Source organism: Gavialis gangeticus, unplaced genomic scaffold (assembly GCF_001723915.1).
Source record: "Gavialis gangeticus isolate Ggan-Ray unplaced genomic scaffold, GavGan_comp1, whole genome shotgun sequence".
Lineage (NCBI taxonomy): Eukaryota > Metazoa > Chordata > Crocodylia > Gavialidae > Gavialis > Gavialis gangeticus.
In genome coordinates, this window is record NW_017729026.1 from 43413661 (window position 1) to 43423358 (window position 9698).

The 9698-nt window shown below is 37.8% G+C and overlaps 1 protein-coding gene and 1 long non-coding RNA gene across 4 annotated transcripts in view; one reads left to right on the top strand and one right to left on the bottom strand.

The window, feature by feature from the left end:
- MMS22L (MMS22 like, DNA repair protein) overlaps positions 1 to 9698 on the top strand; it is a 206780-nt gene that overhangs the window by 127835 nt on the left and 69247 nt on the right. The gene's annotated exons all lie outside the window — the stretch shown is intronic.
- The window catches only part of LOC109299663, an 11336-nt gene continuing 5357 nt past the window's right edge, over positions 3720 to 9698 (bottom strand). The window contains exons 2-3 of the long non-coding RNA XR_002097950.1: positions 9351 to 9419; positions 3720 to 5364 (exon numbers count right to left, since the gene is read on the bottom strand). This is a non-coding gene — a long non-coding RNA (uncharacterized LOC109299663). The remainder of the gene's footprint in view (positions 5365 to 9350; positions 9420 to 9698) is intronic.

Consider the following 9698-nt stretch of genomic DNA (forward strand, 5'->3'; position numbering starts at 1 on the left):
GGAACTGCTTTATGTGCACTAAACTTCTGTTCTGTTGTAAGTTTCAACCAGTTTCTGATTACTTAAATGGGTTTATGTGTAGCTTCTGTCTCTCGCCATGGAGGTAATTCTATCCTGGCCAGTGGTGAGGCCTCAGCTGAAGTGCTGTGTCCAGTTTTGGAAACAGCACTTTTAAAAAAAAAAAAAAGATGTAGACACATTGGAGATAGCCCAGAGGAAAGCGCCAAGAGTAAGCTTTAGAAAGTGTGAACGGTGAAGAAAGGTTGAAGGAATTAGGTTTGTTTAGTATAGAAAAGAAAAGGGTGAGGGAGGGGACATAAGCCTTTTACTTTGTAAAAGATTATTAGGAAGAGGACAATGATCTATTATTCTCCTTGGCCCCAGAGGGGGTAGGGTAAAAAGTAATTGGCTTAATTTGTGGCAGTGTAGATCTAGGTTAGCTATTAAGAAAAGCTTTCCAACTGTAAGGGTAATTAAACACTAGAACGACTTGGGAATGTTTTTAGGGCCGAGTTAAACACCTATCTTTCAGAGAGATGTCTAGATATATTTGATGCTCCCTCAGTGCAGTGGAATGGATTCCATGTCCTGCTGAGATTTGCTTTCACTCTACCTTTCTTACGATTCTACAGTTTCATCTTGATAGGTGCTTTGCGGTTTTGGCCTTTGAAAAGCAGAGGATCTTCATGTGCAATGTGTTGTATATTTCTGGATTGGATATTATGTACAGAAAACGCATTAGAGAAATGGGAAAGTAATGCAAGTATAGATAAGAGACTGAAGAAATTGCAGGAACTTTGATTCAGTTTTCTGCCTTGTACTAGGAAGTAAAAGGTGATCCTTATGCAACCTTTTTCTTCAGTTCCCGCCCCCCCATTCCAACATTTGAAGTGTGAAAAGAGGTCTGTGCTATATATACAATAAAACAGATATTTTTGAAGAGCACTTTCAAGTTTTCTGTGTTATATATGTTTTTATGTATGGGTTTTGGAGCAGTTATAGGAAACTGCTTTTAAAATACATTTTATGCCCCCCCCTTTTTTTAAGAAAGCTGGCACAGATAGCATACATGTGTCATCCTGTGGTGTAACCTTGCTGGGAGCAAGTCAACATACAGTCAACAATGGATTGCAGCAATAGCTGTTAAGAGCAACAGTCTCTTACCAGAAACATTTTTTTCTGGGAATATTTCTTCTACAGTGTATTCAGATGATGCACCCTACAATAGCAACAGCTGCTTACCATAATCGGGACACTGGCATGTTGCTACTAGTAGACCTAGACTGTAATGTTAATTGCCGATGCCTTGTGTATGTGAGTTATTTTGCTTTTGTTGTCTCTAATAAAGCGAAGGAAGATGGTTATGTCTTCACAAAAGATAAAGCAAAAGGAGGAAGGTATCTCCAACAGTGTTTACTTGCATAATTGGCATGTTATGTGGCTCTTTTTGTTATGAAGGGGACAAAGTATGAAGGAAAACCGTTGATGTTTAGTTTAGCTCAGTACCAAGATAAGAAGTACTCTATGCTTTTCACAACCACAGGGCCTTGTTTATTTCTTATCAACGTTAATTAAAGCCTTGGGCCAATGCTGAGACCCTACCGCTGTCAGGAAGGTGCAGGCCTAATCAAGGTTAAAGCTCATCATTATAGGGAATGGAGAGGTAATTATGAACAAGTCAGATAGTCTGATAATATGGATGTCACTAATTCTTTTGAAATTATGGAAGTTAATTTCTTGTCAGAATTTTTTACTCATTTAATAATGTCATGATTTTGACAATCAGTAGATTATTATTCACTTTGGGGAGTGTGCCTAGAAATCTGAGTTGAGAGAGAGAACTTTTTAATATTGCATGTTGTAATGCAGTACTACAAAGGCAGCTATGGCAGTCATTAGGCACTCAGCAGTAATGTTCATCACTGCCTTGAATATATGTAATTGGGAGCTGGGGAGGGGTTGAAGGTCCAGGGAAGAGAATAATAGTATGGTTGCTGGGCCATTGGGGTTCACTCGTTGTTTCTGTGTTCTTATTCCAGGTAAAAATCAGCAAAAAGAGTAAGATCAAATATTTGCTTGCTTGCCCTTAACAAATACCTGATTTCCCTTTGCTTTCTTGACCTGAAATACATAGCAGTGGTTTTGAAAATGTAAAGCATTGTAGATATCTTTAAAAAATATATTGTGACTTTACTGTGTATGCATTCATAGAGATTGTACCACCTGCCACTGCACTAGTCCTTATAATCTCATGCAAGGGTTTGCTTGTTTTGTATGTTTATATTTAGGTAGAAGACTGTGGGTCAGAGGCAGGAAATGAAGCACTTTGATCTCATTTCACACAAATAATTAACTGTAGCACAGCCATGATTATCCAAATGTCATAGGACAGTGAATATATTTAGATAACCAAGGGATTTTTTCAATGTAATTATGAGGCATTGGAGTAACATGACCCTGTTTTGGATAACAGGGAGATCTGGTTAACTGATGATAGGATAATCAAAGTTGTACTATTTCAGGATGTTGCCACCAAAAATAAAATAAAATAGAAAAAAGGCTTAGGAGTGTATCTGGAGCTACCCCTCTTACATCCCCTTGCTGTATTAGATTACTGTTGACATGATTATAAAAAACAGTTATTTATACTGATTATAAATCATCTATATTTTATATCACAGTGAAATATTTACTATATTTTGACTCTGAGTCTTTTTTTAAAGGCATCTGTTTTCCTTAGACAACAAAAATAACTAGTTTCTTTTTTTAAGTCAACCCAAAAATTATTTTATTTTTTCCTGCAGCCAAAAAAGAAGTGTTACATGGTTTGGTTTTCCTTTTTTAAGGAAAAACCTTTGATATGTGTACAGTATGAGCATTATGACAGAAGATATGTTCATGCAGTCCCCCTTTAGCTTCATTGTCTTGTGTAAGATTAGAACATGAGTACATAAAACAGAATTTCATTTCTTTAGAGTTCATTATAAAAGGGTTTCCACGGTATTGCTCTGATACTGAACTTGTGATTTTTTTTTTTTAACGACTCATGCCACCCTTCAGAAGATGTGAAGATTAAGTATACAATTGCTTAGTATCTTTTACTGAAGTTTCTCCCTCCCCTTTTTTAAACAGGGTAATTTCTGAAAACTCTTCAGCAGTCCTATCTCCATGTAAATTAATACTGTAAATTGTTCAGCTTGTGAGGGTGGAGGGAGTGATAGGGGGAAGAATTAAAATCATTCCAATAAATGGTTTAATTTATGCCTCAGCAGTTAAGCGTGCTCCTGGTTAACAGAAATACCCTTCAGCTACACAGGATTTTGGAGGGTTGGAGGGCACTCATTTGCACATAAATAGCCATTAACTGATAAATTCCCAGAGGTCTCCTGTTGCATGCTAGTGGTTCTGACCTACTTAGCTAGCTTAAATTTGTTTTACAGAATTATTATAATTCCATCCTTGGTACTTAAACTTTGTGATTAATGCATGCCTCACAATACAATTAAAGTATAATTACACAGTTTTACAGTTTGCTATCATGGTGTTATTATTATTACAAAGAGCTGGATTTTGCAAATATTAGAAGAATTAGGGTTCTGATACCCATCACTTTGCTGTTATTAAGTGATTATGTTAAATGGGACCCCTTTATGTCTGAAGAATGAATTGGAGAGAGGGAAATCATTAACTAATGCATCAGATGGTTTATAAGTGATTGAGAAAGAAATGTATGACTGTTTTTTGCTTCACATCCATAGGGTATAAGTGTATAAACCTCTTTGCTCACCTTTACTAACTTTCATGACGTACTTGAGAAAAAAAACTGCGCTTTAGTTTCAAAAATAACTTTGTACAAAATATCTGTTGTAACTGTTAATCATTCACTAGTGCAAACACAGGTTTTCAGGACTTTCAGAGTTTAGGAACAGTTACTGAAATACTTGGATAGAAAAAAAACAGGTTTAATTGACCTGCACAGTGTAAGTTAGGGTGTGCATGCAAAATGGGCACAGAATTCAATTCTCCTCTTTGCTAATCCTGCTGCTGTTCTGTGTGGGACAAGTTTGCCTCTGCTGGGTTGGAGCAGCGTGACGGCGACATTTTTCTAAGTGGCTGTAAATAACCCCAAGGGACAAAATCCACTATTCTTACTGTAGAATAGTGCCACCTTGTTTATTTTCTTTATCTCTGACCATTATCCCTTTTCCCTGTATACTGTGGCAGGAAAGAAGAGTCCTTATACTATCTGAATCTGACATAAACATCTCCTTGGCTGCTTAGCTCTTCTTAGGCCATAATATGTGTGTTCAGAGCCTGTTCATGCTGACGATACAATACAAAGGAACTATACAAGAATCTAGTTCTAAATATTTAAAAGGTTTTGCTCAGTAAATCAAAGGCTCCATTCCCAGTTCTGTCTGATAATTGTCCCCTAATCTGACATGAGTGAGAAATTATATTCCCTTTTCCTTGTGTTGCGTATGTTTGTTACACAGCATTGCACTGTGGTGAAATTTATCATCTGCCACATTTTTCGAATTATGCTTTCAGTCTCCTTTAAAAAGCATGAGGTTCTAAACTTTAAGGAATTTTAGTTAAAGCTTGCAAAGAGCAAACACTAAACAATGAACCAGATGAATGTCACTTCCCCAACATACTTTGAACTATTGTTTTAAGTTTTTGTTTAAGAAGATGAGAAATTAGAAGTACCTGTTGCTTTTGTGTCTGATCCCTTATTAATCAAAATAATTCTTATTTTTAATTCCAGACAACACATGCAGCACAAAGCAGGTAGAAATCTGTTTCTTCTTTAGCACCTGCTTTTACAACAGTAATTTTAGTCTGTGTGTTATGATGCTAGTACAGTGATATAATCTCTGCTTCCAGTATTATGATTTGCTGTCATTGAGCCCAGAAAATATTTGGTCAGTATATTGATGCATGGAAGCATATGAGCAGGTAGGCAGTAATTATGGCTGGAAGAATTTAGTATATTTCAATGCTTCCTACCTCAATATATGTCAATTGGTTTATTCCAAGTCCTTAGAAAAAACATACTGTGTAGAAGTGATTTAAATCATTTTCATGCTGTGGCACAGCAAAAATGCAAAGGCATTACCAGAAAGAAATGGTCAGCATTAAGAGCTGTTTTGCAAGCTGGCTTGCAACAACCACCCCTCTATGAAGAGAAAACAGTTATCCTGTAATAATAAGACTAATGAATTCAGAAATCCATTGATTGTCCTGGCTCTGGGTAGATTATGTGCAGACTTGCTTCAAGGAGAGGAATTTATGAAATGTTTGCCGCATCTAGCAAGCAGTTCTCTTATAATACAGCTGCCTCCTCAGTGGTTTGCTTTGATCCTGTGGAATGAAAGGACAGGAGGATCAGCTCAGGTCTAAATGAGATTACAGCTGGTTCGGCAGCTTATCTGGTCTAATGCCAACTAGTGTGGCTTTGCACGTCCTAAGGGGTTTACAACAGAAACTGTTTATTGAGTATCATCGGTTTACTCAACACAAGCAGGCTAATCCTTCCCAGGCTCAGCATGTTGTAGGATTGTGCATGAGCCAAGGCAAAGCTGGTGTAGCCAGGGCCTCTAGAGCCCTTTGTCTCGCTTCATATTGATTTTTTTTACCTGAGTTAAAGACAGTAAAAATAAAACCAATAACTAGCCCTATTGTGAACAAAAGGTTAATCTGGCCTAAAATCTTACAAAAGCATCTGTTAACCCTAGAGGGGATGGCAGTCTTTCTTTGACATTCCACCCAAGGGATTTTCTATTTTCAAATTTTGAAGAAGATAAGAAAAACAGCTTAAACATTTAACTCCGGATGCCTTGCAAGATCTTTTAAATCTTGTTTAGCAGCTGTGTAATGAAGAGTTTTTGTCTTTTAAATAGTAGATGGAATTGTTTTAGAATAGCTGCCATTATTTCACTATATCAAACTACAAATGAAATGTTGTAGCATCTGGGGACATCTACATGCTAGGGTGCAGTAGCAACAAGCTACGGCGCCATAGTGTTGCTGGGCACAAACCATAATGGAGACACTACTGTACAGTAGTAACCAGCTACTGCACAGTATCGTCTAAAATAAACATGTGGTGATGAGACTGTGCAGTAACACCAGTTACTGCACCCTAGCTTCTTGTGTAGATGCGCCCAGGCAATACAAAATTTGCTTTGTAGTTTGATATAGTGAAGTAATGGCAAGTACTTGGCTAACCAAGTACTAAATGACTGCACAATCCCATCAGTGCATGGTTGTTTTTAGCTCATTACTACTGTTCAGTAGTGTTGTCATCACAGTTTATGCCTGTGCTTAACCAAGTACTAAATGACTGCACAGTAACAACTCCTCAGTCTGCTGCTCCTGTAGACACTGCCTCTGACACACAAATGAAGCATGGTAAGTACTGAGGATGGTGAGTACAAAAAGGGACATTGGAAGCTGACTAGGCTACTGAGTAACACGTTGGGTTATGCTGGTAGCTGCCATGTAGTGCTTTTGTATGGAAATGTTTTGATCAGCACTTTTCTCCAGACATGATGAGTTAGGCTGATCAAGTATTTTAAGAAAACCAGAAATCTAGAACTATAATATTTAGAAAACCATATGCTGCAAGAAGTTCAGAATTTTAAAGAAAAGCCCCTAATAAAAGATTGGCTGTCTGGGGAAGGCCTCTTTTTTTGGAGGATAAAGAAATGTATGCAAGATTATTTAGCCTACAGAAATGTCAAGCAAATCAGGCAAAGGATAGATGTTAGGAAATTCTGCCTAGCAACAAGAGCACCTAAGCATTAGAACTGGCTACCAGAGGAAGCTATTGAACCTCCATCACTAAAGAGGTAGACTTAGACCCTGGTATATAAGGGGTGTTTTAGAAACAATTAAATCACTCTTGCCATGCCCCAGGAGGTTCATCTGTCATTAGTTACTGAAGGCAGACCGAAACTGGGAAACATTTCAAAAGTGCATTAAGCACTATGTAAAAGAAAAAAATGTTAATAGCTTGAGGAGTTTTGATTGGCTACTTTTTGTACTTCACCTAATTGATAATGAACATGTATTTTAAGCTATGTATAAGCAAAAAAAAGTTGCCATGGGTACCATGAAGGTATTTTGAATGTCATATGGTGGATTCGGCTAAAAATAGTGTTTATCTTAAATATGAAGCTTGTCCAATATTTAAACCTAATGGATAAGATGTGTAAAAGTTGAAAATGTAATATTTACCCAATCACTTCTCTTTTATCAAACCTGGTTCTAAAGCAATAGGTTGCACTCATATAGTAATAAATCGTTAGCACATTTGGAGATGAAAGCTATTGTTGGTGATTGCTTAAACTCTCTTTGTTCAATCATCTGAATGGTGCAAATCAAAGCATTTTGTCAGACTGTGAGAAGTTTCGCCTAGATATTGCTTCCCACACATGCAGGTCACCAAATAAATTACGTTCACGGTTTTACAGCATAGCTGGTGCTGAAAGTTAAATTGATGCCCAGTGGTAGAACTCGTAAAACATTTTCCTGTTAACATGACCAGGCAGGGTTGACATTGTTGATGGTGGCTTTGATCTAATAAACCATCAGTTCTAACAGTGATTTTTACTGTGTTTCAGAGGTGATGATGATAAAAGTTTAGCAAGCCTACAGTTCTTCCTGAATGACAGAAAATTAGCTCCACTGTCTATATTACTAGATGCTAGGAACAGTGTTAGTAGGGGATGTTTTGTGCCTAATGTAAACTCCGTCGCTAAGAAGATGTATTACATGAAGAGAATCCTTTAACTCTAACACAATAGATACTCCATAAAGAATAAAATTGATTTTCTAGGGAAGATGTGCAAAATCTTACTTTCTGAAAATTTGGAAAAAAATTGTTGAGTATGCAAGTTTCCTGTCTTCTGATATCTATTTTATCTCCCTGTTTGGGAATATCTTTATCTCTTTGCAGTGTATGGCCCCAAATATGTTACTAGTGAGCACCATTTTACAAATAGACTGTTTGTAAAGACAGCTTTAGGCTGTTTGTAAAGGCAGCTAAAGAGAATCGAAAGTGCTTTGTTTAAAGCAGCTGCTTTTAAAAAAAAAGAGAAAGAAAAAGGACTTGAAGTCCAGATGTAATCCTATTTGTGTGTGTATGTGCACGTGCATGCAAATTTCAATTCCATCAATTTAGGTTTATCTAAAACAAAAAACTCAAAAATTAATTTCTTAGCCCTGCCACCTCGAAAACAGGGAAGTTCCAAAACAGTATATGATTTGTATATATCAGAGGTGTCAAACTCACCAGTCCCCGGGTCAAATCTCATTAAGGGCTCCATGCAGCCTGGATATGGACCTCACAGTGACAGGCAAAGAGCAGTAATATCTGATTGAGGGGCACCAGGGCAAGTGGTGGCAGCGCTGTCAGCACAGCCTTCCACCAAAAGCTGTTCCCAGTGAGGCCCTTGAATTTTGGGGCAGGCCCCACCCCTGAATTCCTAGGCCCACCAGTGTTGCCCAAAAATTTGCTTTAGGTACTGGGTGAAGGAGATTTACGGTACAGGCATAGACACTCATTCCACTCAGGGTACTGAATGTATTGAATACACAAGTAAACAGCTAACTAGAATGTGCTTACATAGCCTTGGCATCAGAGTGAGTTTTCGGAGTTGGTCAAGCTCCAAGGATGTTCTGGGGTTCATTGCTACAATGCTCTATGACCTCTGCTAATAGTTCTTCAGCCTCTGTTGTTTATACTGTATCAGGTTTCTATAGTTCCTGCCTTCTATGTTGGTTTTGGTTAGAGGCTGTTGTTTCAAATCTGTTGCTCTTGCACAAGCAGTAATTGTCCACTCGGTAGTTTTTCTGAACCAGCGTATGCTAACTCAGTGTTGCCATATTGTGCTTACAGCTACCACTAGGAGCCCTGTGGGCCAGATGTTTGACACCCCTAGTATACATAATGTGGGAAGCAGGCATTTACGAGAAAATAACTTCAAGTTTCCTGGGAAAGTGGCTCTGAAATGTTTCTGTTTTTAGTTGTACTTGGATATGCACTCTGCATCTACCGTCAGGTCTTTGTGCAACATACCCTAGGGTTTTATTCAGTCTTCTTTTCTGATATAAATTGTCTATAAGGCCATTAGGGAAGAAAAGACATCACTTCCACAAGCCAGGCTTGAAAAATTTTGTGCGAGAAAGCCTGTCTAGCATCTCTCCAAGCCGTACGATTGGCTTAAGAAAAGACATCACTAGTAAAACTTCCTGCTTGTCGTATATAACCTCCACAACAAGGATGGTACTCAAATCCATGCTTGAATTTGTTCTGCCATGACTCATGCGTTTGTCCACCTTACCTCATGTCCTGCTGGTATTTGGGTCTGGATAAACGGGCAAGTTGACTGAGAGATATGATAATCATAGTGCTGCAGATAAATAGAAGAAACCGTTAGGGGCAAAGGGTGGACTTGATATTAGTTAATTTATTCACAGTAGTTTACCAACCATATGTTGCTTTATAATTAGAAAGATATTATTAGTCCTCTCATTGATTCCAGATGCCCTTTCCACAATAGCAGCGGCAAAGCGCTTCCTCTGACTTTATAGGCCGAGAGGTTGCAACCACATCTTTATAGTGTAAAATATCTGTAAAGTGACAATCCTTTTACTGTGTGTTTATTTAAATACAATATAAATTGGTATGC